Raw genomic sequence first — 22,799 nt, 5'->3', positions numbered from 1 at the left:
TTATGTCTTTCAGCCCAGTTTGGGCTGAAACCCCAGAGAGTAGTTATGGGTTAAGCATCTTAAATCAAGATATCTGAGAACTTTCCAGGGAAGGGGAAGGGGAAGGGGAAGGGGAAGGGGAAGGGGAAGGGGAAGGGGAAGGGGAGGGGGAGGGGGAGGGGGAGGGGGAGGGGGAGGGGGAGGGGGAAGGGGAGGGGGAAGGGAAGGGGAAGGGGAAGGGGAAGGGGAGGGGAAGGGGAGGGGAGGGGAAGGGGAGGGGAGGGGAGGGGAGGGGAGGGGAGGGGAGGGGAGGGGAGGGAAGGGAAGGGAAGGGAAGGGAAGGGAAGGGAAGGGAAGGGAAGGGAAGGGAAGGGAAGGGAAGGGAAGGGAAGGGAAGGGAAGGGAAGGGAAGGGAAGGGAAGGGAAGGGAAGGGAAGGGAAGGGAAGGGAAGGGAAGGGAAGGGAAGGGAAGGGAAGGGAAGGGAAGGGAAGGGAAGGGAAGGGAAGGGAAGGGAAGGGAAGGGAAGGGAAGGGAAGGGAAGGGAAGGGAAGGGAAGGGAAGGGAAGGGAAGGGAAGGGAAGGGAAGGGAAGGGAAAAGAAAAAAAGAAAAAACATATAGAATCATAGAATTATAGAATATCCCAAGTTGGAAGGGACCCACAAGGATCAATGAGCCCAACTCCTGGCTCCACACAGGACCACACAAAAATCAAAACCTGTATCTGAGAGCTTTGTCCAAATGCTTCTTAAGCTATGGCAGGCTCGGTGTTGTGACTGACCACCCTCTCGGTGCAGAACCTTTTCCTAACACCCAGCCTGACCCTCCCCTGTCCCAGCTCCATGCCGTTCCCTCGGGTCCTGTCGCTGTCCCCAGAGAGCAGAGCTCAGCGCCTGCCCCTCCGCTCCCCTCGTGAGGGAGCTGCAGGCCGCCATGAGGCCTCCCCTCAGCCTGCTCTGCTCTGGACCGAACAAACCAAGGGACCTCAGATGCCTCTCATACATCTTCCACTCCAGACCCTTCACCTCCTCTGTAGTCCTCCTTTGGACACATAAAAATATTAATTTTTATGTCCTTCTTATCCTGTGATAACCAAAAGTGCACACAGTATTCGAGGTGAGGCCACAGCAGTGCAGAGTATAGCTGGACAATCCCTTCCTTCGACCCACTAGCCGTGCTGGGCCTGATGCAGCCCAGGGTACAGCTGGCCCTCCTGGCTGGCAGGTCACACTGCTGGCTTATGTTTAGCTTTCTGTTGACCAAACCCCCATATTAGAGGGGATTAGGATGGATCAGCAATGACCTTTACATGGGAACATCAAGTTTTTGCAAACTTTTGCCATGTCACAAACAGGCGTCCATCAGAGAAAAGCTTAAGTTTTAACATCCTTCCATGCACTATCCTGGCTCCCAGCTTGTGTCCTTTACTTCAGAATAACTTCAGTAGTCAGACTAATCCATTCTTGGGGATTTGCAGGATTTCAAGCTGCCTCCTTCCAAAGAGAGTCAGATCAACAAAAGTGAATAGCATTTGGGATCTTAATACTTGCAGCTCCTAAAAGACCAGTGCAATCTGCCCTGGGGTTCCTGGCTGACTGGCATAGGATCAGGAGTCTATGACATGAGTGTTTCAGCTCCATGAAGAACTTGGCTTCCAGCTTTACAGAAGCTGACTGATGTATGTCTGAGTCTTCCCAAACCCTCAAGAACAGAGTGCCAAGCCAGGAACTCCTTGAGCAAAAGAAGAAAGCAAGCTATTCAGCAGAAAAAAAGTGAATTTGAGATACCCAACAGCTAAACCCAAGCAGATTATCATTATGAATATATCATAATAATATCTTCATTTCCTTCACAAGCAAGTAATTTAAGTACTTTATTTTTTCATCCAGACATCTCCTGTATACAGTCCATATTGAAGAGTCCCTATTCCAATGCCTGCATAGAATATTCCAGACCTTTGCTCTGGGCATGTGAGCCATAACTAGAGTGCCAAAAGGGATGTTTAGGAGGGACCAGGCTGGCTTCAACGAAAAGGATAACCAAGGGCACTTGTGTGACAGTGTAGAAATTTGTACTAATCTGCCAGATGAAAAATTAAAAAAAAAGCAATGGTCAGAAACAAGCCCAGAAAGACGAGCCTGAATACACACAGACTGAGCTTGAAGTGAGAATAGTCTTTTAAATGCCAGTCTGTTGGAAAAAATGACTTCCCTTTCAGGAATAGATGAATATGAAAATGCCTCCCTCAAGCAGCTTCTTATGTTCTGACATCTTAAATTTCAGGTCCCCGTGCAAAGAGAAGTAGAAACACTGCTCCTTCCTGACATCAGCAGAGAATGAACGCTGCCATATTGGCAAAAAAAAAGAAACCAAAACCCCATGGTTCCTCTACTATACAATGTCTAAAAACTGAACTGACACTGAATATATGCATCTCATGTAGAGGAACAAACAGTATCGCTGCTTTGCCATCACCAGACACATTCGGGAGCTACTGCATTTCAGAGCATATTTTCTTCAGAACTTGTGTAAGAGTGGTAAAACAACATAGAAATTGCAACACTTCAGCTTGAGTATACCACACAGATAACACAGATCCATAATCTTAATGACAGTGCAGTGTGACAGCATAAATAATACAAAGAGCCTGAAACCCATTAGTAATTTGCCATTATGAAGGCAGTTTTATTCTCTATATTCTCTCCTTCTATTTATTATATTTAGCTATCAGAAAAGGTTTCATGTTCTTCACACATTCTTTTTGTGGTTTGTATTGTTATTTTCTAAATATACAATTTATTTATTTTTTACTCTATTCTATAGGCCAAAATTTTTTTTTGCAGTTTCTTTATTCAACGTACTTTGCAGACAAGTCACTAGGGATAGATCTATTTTTTTCCCCTACCAATTAACACTGGTTGTATTACCTTTGAAGATAAACAACTTCAATTTTCATGTTCTTTGCAACAACCACCTTCTTTACAAGAGACACAAACAGATCTAAATCCAGGTAATCAAACATTCCTCCACCAGGGTTACAATTTTGCTTTGCTTAGGAGGGTATGTTCTAACATTTTTACACATTTGAATTGCATATGCAACCTAATTTGGGTAACTGAGGGAGTTATAACAGTAACTCTGTCTTTCTAACAATCACTAGACTCTGAAATCATGTTACAGAATGATACATATAAAATGTAGTGTGTTTCCTGAAGTAACATTTTAAAATTTGTAGTATCCAAATCAAGCCCATGAGATATTTTAGTATATGGGATTTTTCTTTGCACTTTTTCAAACGGAAAACATCCAGTATTCTTCTTTCAAGTTAATCAACAGACTAAATGACAAATGGATCAGCAGTATCAGAGAAAGGCCTACTAAAATTACCATGTAATGGTAGTCATAAATTATTCTTCAAAGTGGCAGGTAAGTGTTATTATGGGACCTCCCTGCCATCTATTCACTAAACTCCGAAGGCTTTCTTAAGGGAGCAGTGCTGAGAAGAAGAAGTGCACTGCACTTCCAGACTCAGAATGCTTCTGCTATACACTTAAAATACCAAATATCTACGAGGAACAAAAAAGACAATATGGCAAGTGAAGTTGGTGTAACTTGGAAACTCTTGAATATCTTCAGTCCAGCACGTCTTGACTGCTGGGTACTTTCATGCATACTTCATAACAAATAATCTTGTCATGCTGTGGTCCTTTATTTCACAATGTTGAGTATCTGAAACTGTCATAAAAAGCAACATAGATCTTTCTATCCATCTATCCCATATGAAGAGAGATCTAATACGCTTTATTCATGATTGGCCTCCAGGCTCAAAATGTGAAAACAATTGCCGAATGTTAACTTTCCATTCAAGTTACATCCAGGTTTTACTCATGGCTTTTAGCTGCTCGGATCTGTTAGAGTCTGCACATGACCAAAGGACATTGCTACATACTTGCTTCATCTGTTGGGATAATCAACATACTGGAAATTAAAACAGCTGTTCTTCAGAGCAAGAACAAACAGGGGGTTAAGAGAGTTCTCCCTTGGTTTAACATGAAGTTAATGCATAATATGAAGGTTATGAGGAATATATGGAATGAAAGAAGTTTAACAATGTTTGCACACAGACCTAGAGAGGAACAGAAGATCCTGCAATGGTTCCCATAGTATTTCCATATCCAGAGACTGTAGTTAATGGGTGCTAATGAAAGAAGGAAGTTAAAAGTGACAGGAGTAGAATCACTGATAAAAAGGGAAGGACGGAAGGACGGACAGAAGGACAGACGGAAGGAAGGACGGAAGGACAGAAGGAAGAGAAACCATAAATCTAGCAACTGGACAGAGTACATTATTGAATAATAGCTAAGTCCATACTTTTCCTTGGAGAGCTAGAGGACTGTGAGTGGGATTGGTGGTTTACTGCACATTTGCTGAAGGCCTTATGCAAGTACTGGAATTTGAAGCTAGAAGGGAAAGGAAGGTTTTTGATTTGAGAGGATTACTGTTTACACCCAGGATTTAGGCAGATAGGAGTAAACTACCATGCCCATTAAAACTTTGATTAAGTCCAAATAAATACCTGGTCTATACATTTTTGAAATTTCTGGAAGTCCTGAATTTGTATTAATTTTAACATAAGCTAACAGATTTACTGTTATAACTCACTCAGTTACCCATAAATGCAAGAAAGCAGTGGAATTAAATGTGAAAAGCTACTGACATATTTTTGGAGAAGATGGATAGCATCTAGTGAATGAGGCAAGCATCCAAAGAAGTTGCTTCATAGAGACCAGATTACATATAAAGAACTGAACAGATGTCTTAACCAATGCATGTTATCTAACCCTCAGTCTAAGCAAGTCAAGGGTCTTTATCCAAAGATTAGCAGGTAGTTAAGCCTTTGCAGGTTAACATCAGTTTCAATTAATTTCATATCACAGACAACGCATCTTATAGTATTGCTATCCTGGCCTCAGGAAAAATAGTTAATAATTTTTAAGATCTAAATTTGATTTCCAAGAGCACCTAAAAGCTTTTGCTATATGCCCAGAAACCATAACAAGGCCTTGAAAAAAATATGTTATTTATCTATCAAAAATTGCAACTTGATAAGTGTGACATCTGAATATACTGCTTCTTTCTATAGCTGGATGACAAGATAAACTGAATTTTTTCTTTTCTCTGTAGTTAGTATATACAAATGCAAGAACTGAAAAGGAACACTTAAAACAGAAAAAATAACAAACCTGTATCAAACCTGTCACCCTAGAAAGCTATGGCACCGTTTCCATTCTGTCTACATTGCATAGAAAGAGTAAATGACTGAATAGGTACTACTGAATTCCTTGCTTTAAATGAACATAGCAAATAATCTAAGCACCCCAGGGTTTGCTTTTTCATTATTAAAAAGTCAGATACATAGGCAATTTAATTATGTCAGTAAATGCAGTGTGCATTTTCATGCACAAAAAGAATAACTTAGATGCTATATTTTTGTCAAATCACTTTCTCATTGTTTCAAAAATGTTTCTGAATGCTAAATGTAAGTCTATGTTATTCTACTCAAATTTCTTTAAGATGATTAGATGGTCAAATATCACCTACTTAAACGAGATAATGATTATGAGATTAATCTAAGGCAAGGCAATATGCCATAGATCAGAAAGCAAACGGCTGTGAGATGATTGCATGTTACCAGAGCAATAAAATCTAGAGGAAAAAACTATGTACCACTAGAGGTTTGCCAATGGGAGTGAAAGTTAAATTAGAGATAATTTAATGAAATATTTATTACTGACTGCAAGATATGGCTTTTGCATTTTCCCAAATGAGGCTCCTTTGAAAGGTGTATTGATTAAACCATGTGCATTATCATACTCATGTTCATAGCAAACTCAAATAGCTTATCAAAGTTTTTATATAATTATAAAGCCCCTACATATTTTTATAGTTATGATACGCTCTTGAATGTGTTTTATTTATAAATGTGAAGTTTTAGTGTCTTGCATGCAAAAAATGTATAAAATGTATAAAAATGTATAAAAAATATATAAAAATATAAAAAAATATATAAAACAAAAATGTATAAAAAATGCATATTGACAACATTTACAATAGAGCTTAGTTTAGTACCAATAAAGTGTTTGGTAAGTAGCATTTTATGCATATTTTGTGTATAATATGAGCTATATTGACTCATTTGCTGGTGCAATTGTGTCTTATTTCAGCAAAGCTCATGTTCACATTCCTAGGATACCCACAGACTATTTTCCACTATAGACAGAACCTGTTTTTGCCATACTTTCTACTGACATACTTATGGGTATGGAGGTGGATTTGCTGAGGACACAAGAAGGCCATGGCTGTATCAAGACCCTCACTGCTGCAGTATCTGGGCATCCCACCATGTCCATTTACCTATCCTCGCAGGACTCTCATGCTGCTCTTCAGCATTTAAATATGACCTGAAGTACAGCAAGTCAAATACGTGCATCTCTCAGATTTGCATTGCTGCTATGCATTTATGCTTTTAGGAATAATGCCATAAGGGATTTAGTAGAATCCATCATTTTTTGCTATCTGACGCAAAAATGAGCCTGAAAGCCAGGATGTGTGTAAGAAGGAGCATCTCAGAAGCTTTACAAGGTCAGCTGTGTTAGAATAAGTTCTGAGTAAACTAAAAAAATAAAAACATCTATCAACAAGAATTTGTCAAGAGCTTTGCCTCAATTCAAGGCTTAGATGTCTGACCTCAGTATGTAGGTCAGGGCATTCATTCAAACAGGATTACAGCTCACATCTCTTCTTTGCAAACAGGTAAGAGATTTATTATTTTTTTTTTCAGCCAGGAGCATGATGATGTATATCTGTTAGGTAGCACTGGTGACTAAGAGAGCTTGCTTTATGACCTGCATATGACTCTGCAAACTAGTTATTACATGGTTTGAGGGAGAGGGGAGCCCTGGGATCACTCATTTATTTATATCAAACAAACCAGAATCCAAAGGAGGCTTCTTTAAGGCAGACAAGATATAGACGTACATTTATTCTCGCTTCCTCTCTCTGGTAAGTTTTTCTGTACTCTGATTAGACAGCCCAACAAGCAGGAGTTTCTGGGGTTCAGTTTTTGATCTAGGTATTTAAAGTCTACAGAAGTCCTATTTAAAGGTTCTTCAGTCGTCGTCCCCCCCCCCCCTTTTTTTTTTCCAGATTTGGATGCCTAAACATCTTAATTTTGTTGTCCTCAATGACTTAGCAAAGAATGTAGTGAAAAATTTGGAGTAAACTCAAAACTATAGGTAACACTTTCTGCATCTAATCCATACCTTCAACACTTGGCCATTTTCCCTGTTTTTACATTGATGTCTGACAATCTCACTGCCTGGAGTAGTATTTTTTTTTCTTTTTTTTTCCTGATGAACTGCTATACAGCACAATTAGGCTTAGTATAAATTAAGGTTAGTATAATAAGTGCTTGGTGACAAAATGAAGAACAGTTTGTGAACTGGTTTTATAAACAGCCACAAAGTGAAATCTCATGTTAGAACACTTTATAATCTAAACAAAAGTATTCCACTAGCTAATGAATAAACAAATGACATTCCTGAATAAACCAGTAATATCTGACAGTAATGTTAGCCTCAGAGTCCTTCAGAGTAAACCTCTCAAGACATATCACCTGGAACATATATTTCTACTCATTAATAGCAGTAAAAAAAAATAGTAAAAACTCAGTGGACAGTGAACATACAGTGTTTAAACCATTTTCACCTGTGACACAGCAATACAAATTCCCTAGAGTTGCTTACGTTTAAAGCAATTTGTAATGTCGATGTGTATCAATCCATACTCTTTTACAGTATTAGTAATATTTGAATGGTCATGTTAATTATCCTAGAATCTGATCATACTGGCCATTAAACAAACACAGAATTAAGATACCAAGCCTTTCCCAGGAAAGCTAACAACCTGTGCATAAATACAGATATTTTGCAAGCAGACAAGAATCATCTGTGTTGGTTACTAATGAGGCACAGGTTAGAGAATATGTCAGCAAATGGGACATACAGAAATCCATTGGCCCTGATGGGATGCACCCACAAGTGCTGAGGGAGTTGATGTCATTGTAAGGCCACTTTCAAAAATCTTTAAATGATCAAGGCATTTGGGAGAGAAGTTTGAGAACTGGAGGACTTCTGTCTGCGAAAGGGCAAGAAGGAGGACCCAGGCATCTACACGCTGGTCAGCCGCACCTCAGCCCCTAAGAACATGATGGAGCAATCCTGGAAAGTATTTTGAGGTACATGAAGGAAACCAAAATCATCAGAAGCAGTAAGCATGGATTCACCAAAAGGAAGTCAAGCTTGACTAACTTGATAAACTTCTACAATGAAATGACTGGCCCTGTAGATGAGGGGAGAGCAATGGATATTGTCTATCTAGACCTCAACAAGGCAAGAGTACTGTGTCCCATAACATTGTCATAGAGAATTTAATGAAGCATGGACTGGGTAAACAGAGAGAGAGGTGGCTTGAAAACTGAATGAACAACTGGGCTCAGAGAATTTTGATGAGCTGTAAAAAGCCTAGTTGGAGGCTACTAGCTCGCGATATTCCCTAGGGGTCAATACTGGGGCTAATAATGTGGAGTATCTTCATTAATAATCTGAGTGGTGGGGCAGAATGTCAATGCAGCAGGTTTGCTGGTGACACAAAACTGGGAGGAGTGGCTGATAAACCAAAGGGTTGCCCTGCCATTCATCAGGACCTTGAGAAGCTGGAGAAATGGGCTGAAAGGATCCTCGTGAAATTCAACAAGGGGAAGTGCAAAGTCCTGCAGGTGGGGATAAACAACCCAACACCCTAAAACATGCTGGGGGCCACCTATCTTCTGAGCCATCTTTGCCTTTGATTCAGACAAAACTGAAAGCACAGCTGTCTGCAAAATACTGCATAAATTACCCCAAAATAAATTGTGAGACTTAAGTATAGCTTCAGTCTCAAAAATCTATCCTACATAACTAGACTTGAAAAATGTCACTCAACAGCATAATACAAGGATAACACACATAATTTCTTGTGAACCAAAGGCAGATATTTCTGAATTTTTCTTCTTTTTCTAGAAGTGTGTTCATTGAAAAGAGTACCAAACTCAAACTGAAGTCATTGCATTCTGAGAGATGCATAAGAATATAATGACTAAATGTAATCTCAGTACTAATCACCAGCTGAACGCATTCTGCTACAAACCGTGTTTCATCAGGTTTGAAAGGCTTTAGTCTAGAATACGGAATGCCATTTGTAACGGCGAATTTTTAATTTTAGCCATTTGTAAGTTTGTTTATCCAGTCTACACTCACAATTGTGGTAATTAATACAACAAGGAAAAAAAATGTTTTTCATGTTCCATGCAAATGTCTCAGCTAATGAAGAACTTTTCTAGCACTAAGAAAAACAAAAAGATCTATTAATTTCCTTCTACAATATTTAAAATTCTTTTTTAAAAAAATACTCAGGTCTAACAAAAAATATAATTTTTAATTAATTTCACTGAATTTGTACAGTATTTTTAAAGAGCTGAAAAGTTCTAGCAAATTATAATAATTACATATTGCATCTGAACCTTTTTGCCCATATTTCTGCTACTTTTTTGGCATTTCAGATCATTAACCAACAAATTTTCTCATTGAAAACACCTGTCATGTTTGTTTGTTTTGTGCTCCCCTCATGAGGGGAACATTCCTCAATCTTGAATGAGTTCTGATGAGCTCCAGTGTAGGATTAAAATCTGCATTAATTTACTGAACAAAATTGTATTATATTTCTATTGTACAGTGTATGACTGCAGACCAATGAGACTAGGTTAGAGATCAAACTGTACTTGGGTTTGTGTAACAGTCACTAGCTTTTGGTTCTTTGTTCAGTGAGAAATAAAAGATTCAAGATTCTTTACAAATGTGAGAATAAGAGAAGAAAGACTACTTAAATATGTGAATTACCATTATGTGATGATAGTGAAACATTTATAATGTAATGGCTGGCATTCAGTGATCTAGATCTGCATGTTGTTGATCTCCCAACCTCTTTGCTATTTCTTAGGTGCAAACACTTCCTTCTAAAAGGTGTGCTTCATAAATATCATACTACCTCTGCTATCTTATGTTCCACAGGATTACACTTTATGTAAAACTCCCACTTAGCTGTAAAGGGTTAACAGATGCTTAATAGATGTTATACAGCACAGAGTCCAGCAGTGGCTACAGGTCAGTAGCCAATGGCTCTGAGTACTAATATGTTTTCATGTTGGATTCATAACAATTTTTAACACAACCTATTTATGTCCATAACATCTCTATAGTAATTCTTTCACTAAGGCTCATTACCTATTTATCCTTTTTCCAGACTCAGAATGTGGCAATTTAGGTATAACCATCTGTTTTCTCTCTTCTGAAATATGCTTCCATCTTGATACTTCTTCCTTCCTGCACTGGCAATGTTTCATTAAGTTTCTTAACTGTTATTTCTCTTTCCTCTGGTGTTTCTCACTAAGTTTGGCATGGTTATCTGGCAGAAGAGTCTTGAGCAGCATTTGGTTTGGAAAATTTGTCAAATTCATATAGGCTGACTTCTGGATATATGTATTCAGTCAGTACAGACTGACTGAATAGGTCAGATGAGAGCAAATCCGCCTCCTGGCATTTGCACTACAACTGGAAGGCAATGTGGCAAAATGGAAGCATCTATCTATTCATACTCTGCTAGTGGCAAGAAGCAAGAGCAAGAGGCTGAGAAAGAGCCAGAGCAGTGGTTCCACCATGCCATTCTTACCAGTAGAGTAGTTATGTGCAGAGGTGTATGTAAGGTGATTAGAGGAGTCAAAGGAAAAGTTACAATTCAGAGTTACTATCTCTGAGATATGATGTTCTCCAGATTTACTCGTAGATTTTCCTTTCTCAAATGTGACGTCTTACTCACATCCATGTTTAAAGTTTGAATCTGTTTGTAAGTTCCCTGTATTTGTCCTTTGTGCCTGGTATTTTAATCTTTGACTTAACTCCAGATGTGGTTTGATGTGGATGAACAAACGGGATCTTTGATCACTGCTCAATCTAACTGCTCAGATCTTTAAATTGCTTTGCCTCCCTCTTATTGACAGAAAAATTAAATCAGGAACTTTCTGCTAACACCACCATTACCCAGGAGAGTACTGTGAGCTGGTTCTTCTTTTATCACAAGGTAGTGTCAGGCTGGAAGGGTGGCATATCATCGCAACTGTTTTACGTGGTGACAGTGTAATCACATATTAAGACAATATTCCTGAAACATTATCTGAAATCTGGATCATTCAGATTTTCAGAACACAATCAGCAGAACCACTGCCGTCCAAAAAGTGGAGACACTTCCAAGACAGTGCTGTTGGGACAGAAGCATACATCAGTATTCCCGTCACAATTCTCCAACAATTGCATGTCTTTGCTTGTGGAAGCTGAGCAGACCTTCAACAGAGAAGAGATATCACACCTGCGGCTAATGTAGCAATGCAAAGGGATAACCACTTCTAGCCAGGGCCATCCTGTCCCAGGCCAGAAGCTTGCCCACAGCCACTGCTACTGCCTGCTGTTGTTGGCACATAGCAGTCTTACCCAGTTTATGAGGCTTTATTTGCAATTATCAAGTGGGAGCTTTTCCCTCAGTGAGTCTGCATGTGATCTTCTTAGAAACCCAATCTACTCACAAAATGGATTTTTCCAGACAGTATTCTTCCCTTCCTAGTCTCCTACAAGTACTGTATTCTGCAGACTGGCCCATTTACAGCTTATTCTTAATTGCTGCTGGAGTTGATTTCTTTCCTGCTATACAGGGCTTATAGACCCATCACTCCACAAAATGGTAATTTTACTGTAGACTGTATTAATCTCCTTTGCTTATGAAGATGCCAAGATCTATAATATCTATTATTTTTCTCTGTTTTACTAGACCAATTATTATGTCAAAGAAGAAAATCAGATAGATTTTTCAAGAACCAATCAATGCTGGCTTTACTTATTTTCCAAATATTTATAGGTTGCTTAATAATTGGTTAAAGTATTTTTAAGTTAACAAAACAAAGCATATTGGTTCATTGTTTCCAGACCTCTAATGTTCCCTTCATCTGAACCTCAAAATTAGAGACAGGTTTTATACTAAAACTTCTTTGGTTTTCTAGGATCTCACCTATTCACAAAATAATGACTAGAGCATTGGAAGTTCCTTAACTACTCCAGGGTGAATTTCATCAGGCTTTGATAACTTGAAGTTGTATTATCTGAATGTTCTTACCCTGTTGGAACCTGTGTTCCCTCCTTATTAAAATGATCATGCTAACCTACAGGTCACATCTGGCCTATTTTATCCATGTATGCAGACAGATTCACACACACACAAAAAAAAAAAAAAAGGATAAAATACTACAGCCTTTCTTCTGTGTTTCGTTTTACCTTCTATTTCTTTATTAACTAATGGGGCATTCCTCTTATAATTTTAAAGAGTTTCTTCTTGCCTTTCACGTTTCCTAATAGCTGTAATCCATTTTGTGCCTTTGTTTTCCCTAATTCTGTAGGCTTCCCTTCTATATTCATCCCTTAGTTAGTTACACAATTTTGATTCTTTGTTGGTTTTACTGTTTGTACACGAAGTACTGGTCCAGATGCAGATATCACAGGACATGTTTAGATATTGCTTTCAGCTTAACAGAAAGAGGAATTCTGTGAGAAGATGAGGAAAAGCTTCAAATCTTTCCTGAGACTACCCTGCCTCCCACAACCCCCAAACCTGGTGGTTTAATACCCTCCAGGGAAAGGACCCATACTGAGAATCACTAGAGAATCACTTCCTTCTTTATCTATACTGAAGCAGTTTATCATTACTACCTTTTTGATACTGTTGATTTTTTTTATATTATTCTTTTTTATAATTACCCTGCATTGTTGAATTGCTTTCTGATCTCTCTTAGTACTTTTTCCCTTAAGATACTACACAATTCCTAAATTATTACTAAGTTCTATTGTCCTTATTCCTTATTCTTCCTTTCTTGCAAAGATTTTGTTGCTTCTACTGTTGGAGACAAACTTCTAATAAAAAGGATTTTTTTCAATATGTATTTGCACAATTTCTTTCATGGAAGTGTCTAATTTTGATTGTTTGTATTGTATCCTAAAGGAGTAATGGTCTTCAAAGACACCAACGGACAGATGAGTAAGTCTGCCTGAAGGAGCCTCCAGAAAGGTGCAAGCGTTGTTTACATGCTTATTTACATTGATATATATTGCCTAGTTTTAGATGTTTTTTAGTTTCCTTCCCACGTTATAAATACCATATTGCTCTTCCAACACAGCTACAAATCATGCTGCAAGATGGGTGAACACTGCAATTCACAGAGTTTTAAAGAGGCTTGTCTGCATTAGGGTTTTTTCTCTTTCTTGCCTCAAAGCTGCTTACTACTGATATCTCTGAAAATTTTAACAAACAAAAAATAATTTAATATTACATTTTATTCTACAGAATACCCCGCAACATTTGTGATGGTTTGGTATTTTTTAGTGAAATTTATAACTTCCACAGCCATCACAGGTTTTTGTTATTTACTGTAAAGTAGTAAACTATCATTTTTTTAAGAAAAGATTGAAATTTGTTTGCTGTTACAGGATAAGGTGATGTTCCTTAAAAGAAAGAGATCTTTATAGTCAAAAATGTGTCTGGGATGGTCTTATAGTAAAGGACATCTCATGAGAACTGTGTGCTTTCTGGTTCATCTGTCTAAAGCAGTTCCTGCACTGTTGCAATTGAAAACTTCAATAATTAGAAGCACACCTTGCTTTGGCACAGTATCAATGAATTCATTTTCTTGGCAACAGAACAATTTTATCATTCTTGGTAGTAAAATTCGTTGCATTGCCTTGATTAGTACTACTAAAGTTACCTTTGAGGAACACAGAAGTAATTTGGGGCTGATTGGATTTCGAGTGGAACTACAGATGCAACTTTTTTCAGCATTATCATTCCTTCTTAACTTTCTTTCCCTTTTTGTCACATGCAGCCAAGCCACAGTCAGGGTGAGCAATAGATGTAAAACTAGTTTGTTAAGACTTCAAAATGTCTTCTGTTGGAACTATGCAAATGACAAAAAATTCAGAGAAGACAGCATTGTATTCTTTTGCTTAGGGGTGCCTAGAAAATAATTCTCTGTTTCTTCATCGGTATTTTTTACAGGAAGAACTTGTACTGAGGTCAACATCTTCAGCATCAAATCATCCGAATTACAGTTTGTAGGTGCTTTGGGTATTAAAATTGTTATGTTAATTGGCATCTTCACTAGTAATACTACTGAGAATGACTGAAGTAAGCTTTGATAACTACTTCTCACTTCCAGCACTGACACAGATGACTGAAGATATGAGCAAACCACACCACCCTTTGTTAAGTTCCAAACTGTTGATGGTGTGAAGCCTGTAGGTACCTTTCTGTTTATGTTGCGTAACAGAGAACACTGATCCCCAGAACACAGACTTCTGTTTGGGATGGTTTCAAAAAAATCCTCAGGACAGTTCTGTTTTTATCTTTCACTCACTTGATGAAGTGAAAAAATAGTTGAGCATATTAAAACAGAAGGTATATCAATGCTTTCTGGCTAGATTATGCTAGTCTGCAAAGAAAGGAAAGAACGAGAAAGACAAGTATCTTCTCTCATGGACCCATCAGGCTGGCAAAGGAGTATGTAAGGCTAGTAGGCTAGCTATTATTCCGGATGAACTAACGTATTACATGATTCATAAAGTGCTTCTGAAGCAAGAATGAAAAGAATTGTAAATGTGTTGTCTGTATCATAATATACATCTGAATTTATTTGTGTGCAGGAAAGTTTTCTGCTCTCAGAGTTTGGTCCTACAATGTCCGTGATACTGTAGTTGTAATCCACAAACTGGTTTGTGCTGAAAACTCCAGTGGGATTCAACATCAGTTCACATCTATTGAAGTGCAGGGCTATGCTTGTTAACAGAGCCGTGGTCGGTCAAGACCCTTGGTTTAAGGAAGAAAACAGAGAGAAATAAAGATAACGTGATGGTGTAAACTGTCGCTTTAAAGTCTCATTCTCATCTGCTCCATGGCCTGATCCAGATCTTACTGAAGTTAGCATGGATGCTGTTTCTCAACAGAGCAGAACCAGACCCTTGGCTATGCCTACGTGGTTGCAGGAGCCAGGGGCGAGGTGCTGGGTGCGCACCCCATGCTAGCACAGGCTGTGTGTGTGCCTGTGTGTCTGGCTGCCTGGGCAGAGTCCACACAGCTGCATTCGCAGAGCCTCTTCTTCATGCCGGCATTCCCTCTGAAAAGCTGCTGGGTCTACGTGCAGACAGTTGCTGCTTTTTTATGGGGTTGGCAGACTGCAGGATTGGTCCAGACTATAAGCCTAACTGAAATATTTCCATACTTACGATTAAATACATATATATGAATGCCTTTTTCAACAGGGTTATAAAGTGCTATACATTGTAGGACTAAACCCCAATCCCAGGATATTGGTTTTCAAACACACTTTGTGCATCCTGAAGAATCCAATAAGAATATGCTGTTAGTGACACCAGATATATATCATTCATTATTTCTGTTTCAACCTTATTTCATAAAAACATTTTTATGAAGCTCATCTTTCTAACCCCACAACTCCAAGTCACATTTAATGTCTTCACTGATGTGAAGTAGAAGAAAACTGCCTTATGGTCTGAAGAAATATCTGTTTTATAAAAGTTACACAGGGATATTTCATAACAAATTTGCTTCTAAAGGCCCACTGAAATGAAACAGACCTATACAAGTGCCCAGATTCTTGCAAATGGTGTCAATTAGAGCATTTAGAGCTATTCTGTATAAAGGAGATAGAGTAGCTCCTCAACTTCAGTCTACAAAAGATACATTTTTATCCACACATTTTACTTTAAAAAGGAGCCGTCATTTAATTGGCAGGATAATTGGTAGGACGACTTCACAGTGTGATTATTCAGTAGGCAAGCAAAACATTCTTAAAAGGCTTTTCTTGTTTAAAAAGTACATCCCTTCAGACAAATGCATATAAATTTTTGAAAAATAAAAGGTAAGAGTAAACTTAGCTTTTAGGTTCTAAATCCAGTCAAACTAGAATCCCAAAGTTACATGACAGCTAGTCTCCTATATGATAACTATAAAACAGATAACAGATTTCTTAATCTTTTTTTTTTCAGAGAAATGCACCAGTGAAGAGCCTACAGCAGTATACATCGCACACACTGTGAGTAAATGAGCTTGTATGTTCTCTAAGCCCATTGTGAAACGTGAGCTAATCCATCAGCTATGTAAATTAATAAACATATTGTCTCAAATGGTTGCGAAAATGAGGAATACAAACTATTCACAGACCATTTTTTAAAATCTGATAAATCAGCAGAGGAATGAAAGTCAAAAAAGTTAACAGTTTCAGTTAATTATTACAGAAATTAGGATCAGGCATGAGAGGGAAATTTTTTCATGAATATAAAATTATCTGATTGTTCCATGTGTAAGAACTAATGACCATACATAGAGATGGCCATATATTATATGTAAGAAAGTCTGAGAAAGATAAGAAAATTTTACTCATATGGTAAATAATGTCCTATAAAACAAATGTACATAGCTAAAATGCGTAATACTTCTTAGCAAAAGCGTCATTCGTATTTTTTAAAGGGGAAATATTTCCACCTTATCTGTTCAGGAAAGCTAATAAATTGTTTGGCATGTTTGCAAAATAGTTTTTGAGGTTTTCATCTAATTTGTTATAACAAAGACTACCATAGTTTGCTTTGTAAATAGTGTAACATGAGATGCACAAAAACCTAAAAGTATAAAATATCAGAATAGCCTTTTGTGTTGTTTTTTTCTTAAAGAGCATGTCAAGTTAAATGGTACATTCGTAAGCGAGTGAGCATTTAGCCATCTTAATCCATTTGCATTCTGTTGAGATAAGTTATCAGTAGTTCAGTAATTGAATTTCTTTCTAATTCATATGGAGTCTGCCTGCAGGGGACACATTAACTGCTAGGCCCAAAATTACATAAACTTTATAACGTTCCACTAGAAATCAAATAACAGAAAGCCAAAACAAACACATACACCAGAGCTCTGAGACAACCAAATTTTAAAGCTTTTTTAGGGTGGGGGAGGGGGATAAGCTGAAAGTTTATTCTTGAGATTAAACTTACCCAGCTTACTCAACTGTGCTAAAAACTGTTTAAAATCTATCGGTATGAAATGATGCCACCGGTACTCTAAATCAGGGGTAATTACTCTGCAGACCAGCATAACACAGGGACTTTAATGGGGCTGTGGGTCTGGAATAGCACCTGTCCAGCCATACATTGCTTGGCTACGTACCAGTCATCGAGCATCTTGCATGCTGAACGGATATATAAGTTGACAGGTGCCTACACAGCCACATTTCCACAGCAAATGCAGATTTCTACAGCATTACACCCTAAGGCCTCTACTTCTTAAGTGCAGCTATGTAAAACAGCTTAGATAGATAACATAAATTACAGACAAAAAACGTCAGACTCAGCCTGTGAGAGTGTTCACATAAAACAGTGTTTACATGTTTCTCACCAGTAAGACTGCACCAGTTACTGTTATTTGTGGATCCTGCCTTCTGAGGAAACCATCGGTGGAAGTGTAAAAGAAATATCAATCCAACCCCTCCTCTTCTCCTCCCCTCCACACCCACACTGAAGACTCTCCCAGCAGCATGCCACACCAAGCAGAAGCTGTCACGTTAATCTCTATATTCAAAAGCTGTGACTTCCACCTTAATTGTGGGATCATCAGTTATCCTCACACTACAAGGGATTCAACTGACTTTATTTCTCCAGTCATGGCAATTCAACTTTTTTGACCTTGGGCACAAGATGTTCCTGCTGCTGATTTTGCTCCCATGATAATGCACGTGAAAGCTTGTTGCTAAATACCTCTGTGAAGATGGACCCACTAGGATGGCACTCAGCAGTTATCAAAGCTGATTTGGATCCACATTGTAACTGGAAAGGTAACTCCCAATGGCTTATTGCTGGCATTTATTGTTGTTTGTTTTTAAGATTTAGTGAGACAAAGCCCTGCATTTATGTTCACCAACCTAAAACTAGGAATGACTGGAGGAATATTTAGAAGCTACATTAATTAATGTGTTCTACAACCTGAAGAGGCAGAAGAGAAAGCAGAGAGGTTACTGCCCAACTTTCACAGCTCCTTCAAGCCCACCAAGTGCCAGCAAGAAGGTGTGGAGAGCTTGTGACCTTAACGCATCTTGTAGATGAAATTTGACTGGATCTGATCAGTACTTTCCCAGCAATAAGCTTTACTGCTTCCAGCAGAACAAGGCAGCTATACTTAAATATATGGTACTGTCAGAATTTAAATGTTACAGGTGACACGTCACCCTGGGATCACACCATGACTACCTGTCAACTTCAGTTTTTCTCATCAGTGGTTGTCTGATGAGAAATACCCACTCCTACTGTTCTCTGAAAATCACTGGCTGTGGTGCCTGGGAGTCATTCTCAGCTGTGTTTCTGATGAACAGCGCTGGGATGCAGGCAGTGTATGTATACATCCAGGCACCTGCTGCAAAAGGGCTTAGGGACTTAGAGCCACAGATCTCCTAATAATAAAGCTTCTTTCTCCCTACTTTCTCTGCCATACCAAACAGTTTTGTTATATATAACAAAAACAAGTTTCTTTATCTCTTGTAACAAAAGCATCGAGAAGTTTTGCCTTTGCAAAAGTCCTAGTGTATGACACCTGTTTTTCCTTTCATTATCCCAGTAAATATTTGCAAGTGAGGAATGTGAGTGATCTGGTTCCTTACTTTCTTCAAAGAAAAACAGGTGGTAAGCACAGATTCTTTAGATGTCAAATGCTGGCTTTTCTGAAAAGGTTGTTATTGCTTATCCTTGCAATGTCCCCAACAAATACTATTGAATGGACAAGCCTCAGAATCAGTAAGCTAAGCTAAAAAGGAAGTCAAAGGGGATATGAAAAGCTGCAACAGTAATGAACATAATGCACTAAAGAAGAATGCTTTTGAATCTTGAAGTGTGTGGTGCCTGTGAACATCTTTCCTAGAATATAAATCTCGTTTTCTCACTTCTGTTGAAAACCAGAGCTGGAGCCCACAGAGTCTCAAGTTTCTAAGACAACAGTGCTATCTGTCCCTGAACCTAAACTGAAAACAAATGTTTCTCTATAAATGATTTTTCCATCTATAGCATAAATAGGCTGGTCTTTTGACCCTTCTGCAATATTTTAACTACGTACTTGATGTTTACGGTTTAATTTCTCCAGCTCGCTGTAACACAAACTAAACAGTACATGAAGAAATGAAAGGTGAAAGGTACCCTTAAGAGTAGCAAAGGTTGTAGAAGAGCCCCAGTACTAATCATTGTAGCAGCAGCAATGCGAGATGTGAGTTGGCGTAAGGGAAAGAGAAGCCTACTGAGATACAACAAATAAGCAAACCAAATTAAAGCTGTTAACTAGATATTGATGAGCTGGTTTATCAGTTGTTGCTGTAGGACTTGGGGTGAAGAATCACTGAATAAGTTGCTATATTTGAGAGTGAGAAAATAAAGCTTGTTCTTTTTTTTTTCTTTTTTTTTATTGCCAGTGACACAAATTTAGTTGTTTACAATCGATAAATTACTCTGATTTGTTCTTTATATTTTCCATAGTGACGAAGTCCATACATAACTCAGACTGATTCATTTTAATGAATGGATTCTGCATGACTACAAAGGACATTATTTTTTTTTTAAGACTGATGGCCTGAACATTACTCATTATACTTGTTTGTTCAGTGCAGCTTTGTTTTTCACATCACTTGAATTACCATTCACTTAGATTGCTGCTAGAGTTAATCTACTGAATATAGCAGGTTGAAGATCTATTTGAAACAATTACTCATCTGCTTCTAGCCTTGCTATTTCCATATGAATTCCTTTAAAAAGAAGAGATTGGGATGGTGACAGAGAAAGAGAGATCATATTTTTAAGGTCCATTCTTTAGGCCAAATAAAGTCAGAGACTAAGTGATCTGGATCAACGTAACTGGAATACTAGTACTGAATTTCTTTTCATTTACATTGACAATGCCAGAAAGACTGCAAAACTGGTGAGAGAAAAGGCTAAAATTCTTAATTTTATAGAGGACTTGGGATCATTTCTAGGAAAGTAAAAGGATGGGGATTGACATAAGAAGCAATCTGCCAATAAGAACAAGGCATAATATCACCCAGAAAAATGTGTAACTGGCAAAGATTCTCAAATTGTGCTGGGTGGTAAAACAAAAACAACACAGTATGAAATATGGCTATGCATTAGCTGTACAGTCTTCATGGTTGGAAGCTTAGCTAAGCCAAGAGTTCTCAGTGGTGTGATGGAATCCAAAACAGGACTACATGCACAGCACAGCTTTGCAAGAAGTTATGTATAAACACCTCTCCAAATTACAATATATGCACAATTCTATTGTAGACATTAAGCAGAAAAATTATGCAATTATCAGTCTTTGGCTTGGAAGGTATTAATGAGTGAGTAGCAAAGGATACAGAGAAAATCCAAAATACTGATCTCATCAGTAAATAAGTTCACTGAGAGGAAAAAGAACACAACATAAAAGATTAATTTCATGCAAAATTTGAAAATGGACTTTTCCAAATCTAAATTCTCAAAAGTATATCATAGAAGTTTTCCATATGGGCTTAAATCAAGGCAGAGTAAAGGAATAGGTATGGAAATGAACAATAGACAGTGAATGCTTTCACAGAGTAACCAACAACAGCAAATTTAGATTAATTAATTTAATCGTATATGAAGACACTGTGAAGAACACAACATAAACAGGCATAATTGGACACTTACATGCAAGTTCACCAATCAGCTTAACCATACCCTCATTAGTTCAAGGCACATGAGAAATGTCCAAAATTATCATACTGTCAGAGTCTAAAAAGACATAATCGCAGCTAGGATTAATCTCCTACAAGAGCAACAGCATGTGGATGTGTTTCTGTAAGTCCTGTTACATGACAGAGCTGAGTGAAATAGGTGAACCACAGATAGCATATAGAATATCTGAGGGATTCAAAATCTAGACAGAAAAAAAAACAACAACCAGTAATTACTAACAGATTTGCACATGTAGAAGACTGTCCTTCATTGTTCTGGAAGAATGTTAATATCAAGTGGGGAGGATCAGAGACTCAAAGGTGAGATAATCTCACTAACTCTGACTATAAACAGCTAGACATATCTTGATTGTAGGAAAAGCAATTAAGAAAAAACATGTAGAAGGACAGCATGCCTTCTGTGCCAAGTCTTTTGATGGAGAACAAAATTGTGAAGAAATCCAAAAACTAATCTCAACACTTAGGATCTGAAAAGCAGGTATTGACAAGTTTTTCAGGTAATTATTCAGAGAGACAGGGATAAACAGGGTGAAAATCTTTTTACAAGCTATATTTGTTAATTTAGAGCTTCAGATAAACTCCCAGTCATGATAGAAGGACATTCTACAGCTGCTTTTGAGAAAAGGGGAGCAAAGCAAAATGTAACCATGGTGAAGTATCTAATTTCCCTAAGTTCTACCCAGTTTCAAACTTTCATTTTTAAAGACTTATTCCTTCCTCAGCTATCTTGGGAGAGTATCAGTTGGATTCCAGGCAAAAAGCCTACCTGGGATCAAATATTTTCAGTTCCACAGTTACCTGGTAGGATATGTTAAGCAGCTTGAATATTAAAAAGTCTTGATATCTGGTAACTATTTGAAAAGAGAGAAAGCAACCAATGGATATAAATCAATTTTTACTTACTTTGTAAGTAAAAGTTATTTTCTCTGAAGATTAGTTTTTTATCTGCAACTGCTGAGAAAATCTAACTTCAGATATAAAACATCATTCTGTTTTATGGTGGCATGAGAATGGGGAAGTTATTAAAAAGGAAAAAATGTACCTGAAATGTTTATGAAAATGAAACATTAAGAAGAATTTATAGTAAAAGATAATTATGTCTGAACAAGAAAGACATACTATAAATACATGTGGAAGAATTTCAGTAGGAGAGGTATGTACTTAGGAAAATAAACACATAAGGGAAAGACACTTTTAGACAAAATGGAACCTAATAGCTCAGAATATGAGCTGGTGTAAACAACAGTGAAAACTGTATTAAAGTAAATTAAGGCAAGCTAGCCACAGCATTTTCTGTTAAGATTTTATCAACACGCATCTATTATAAAATTACAGTCAGTACCCTAGCTAGCCAGGTTACATGTTGATTAAGATTTACCTCTATTAATTAAAACAAAATAATTGCAATGAAAACTACTCCAAGTTATCTAAAAAAACCCTCAAAAGTCAAAAACGTATTGTAACCAAAGAACCAAAAGCAAAATGATACCACTAGCATTACCAGTATTAGACAGATACTAACAAAATGTAGTCAAGGTGTTAACGCACGCATATACACACCTAAGAGATTATTTCTCTGCAGAGTGAGCTGAGTGATTGCAGAATGATGGCAGAAGCCTTGAAAGTGCAAGCGTTAGTTGACACCAGAGGGGCTAGGACTATAAATAGAGATGGCTGTTTACTGATCAATCTGAATGCAGCCTGGGAAGGAAGTGATTTTAGAGCACAAGGGGAGCAATACACATGGCTTAGCTGTGCTGACAAAGCCATTAGCAGGCTCTCAGAAAGGTGTATCTCCTGAACGGTGGTGAAAGAAAACAGGA

General features: G+C 37.9%; 1 protein-coding gene across 1 annotated transcript in view; it reads right to left on the bottom strand.

Annotated features, from left to right (window-relative positions):
• The window catches only part of SPOCK3 (SPARC (osteonectin), cwcv and kazal like domains proteoglycan 3), a 319,690-nt gene extending 297,091 nt beyond the window's left edge, over positions 1 to 22,599 (bottom strand). Inside the window, exon 1 of the mRNA XM_083835643.1 lies at positions 22,537 to 22,599. The gene's annotated coding sequence lies outside the window, so the exon portion shown is untranslated. The remainder of the gene's footprint in view (positions 1 to 22,536) is intronic.
• Positions 22,600 to 22,799: the final 200 nt, after the last annotated feature.

The sequence above is a fragment of the Anser anser genome, assembly GCF_964211835.1.
Source record: "Anser anser genome assembly, chromosome: 4".
Lineage (NCBI taxonomy): Eukaryota > Metazoa > Chordata > Aves > Anseriformes > Anatidae > Anser > Anser anser.
This window is presented reverse-complemented; position numbering and strand designations above follow the sequence as displayed.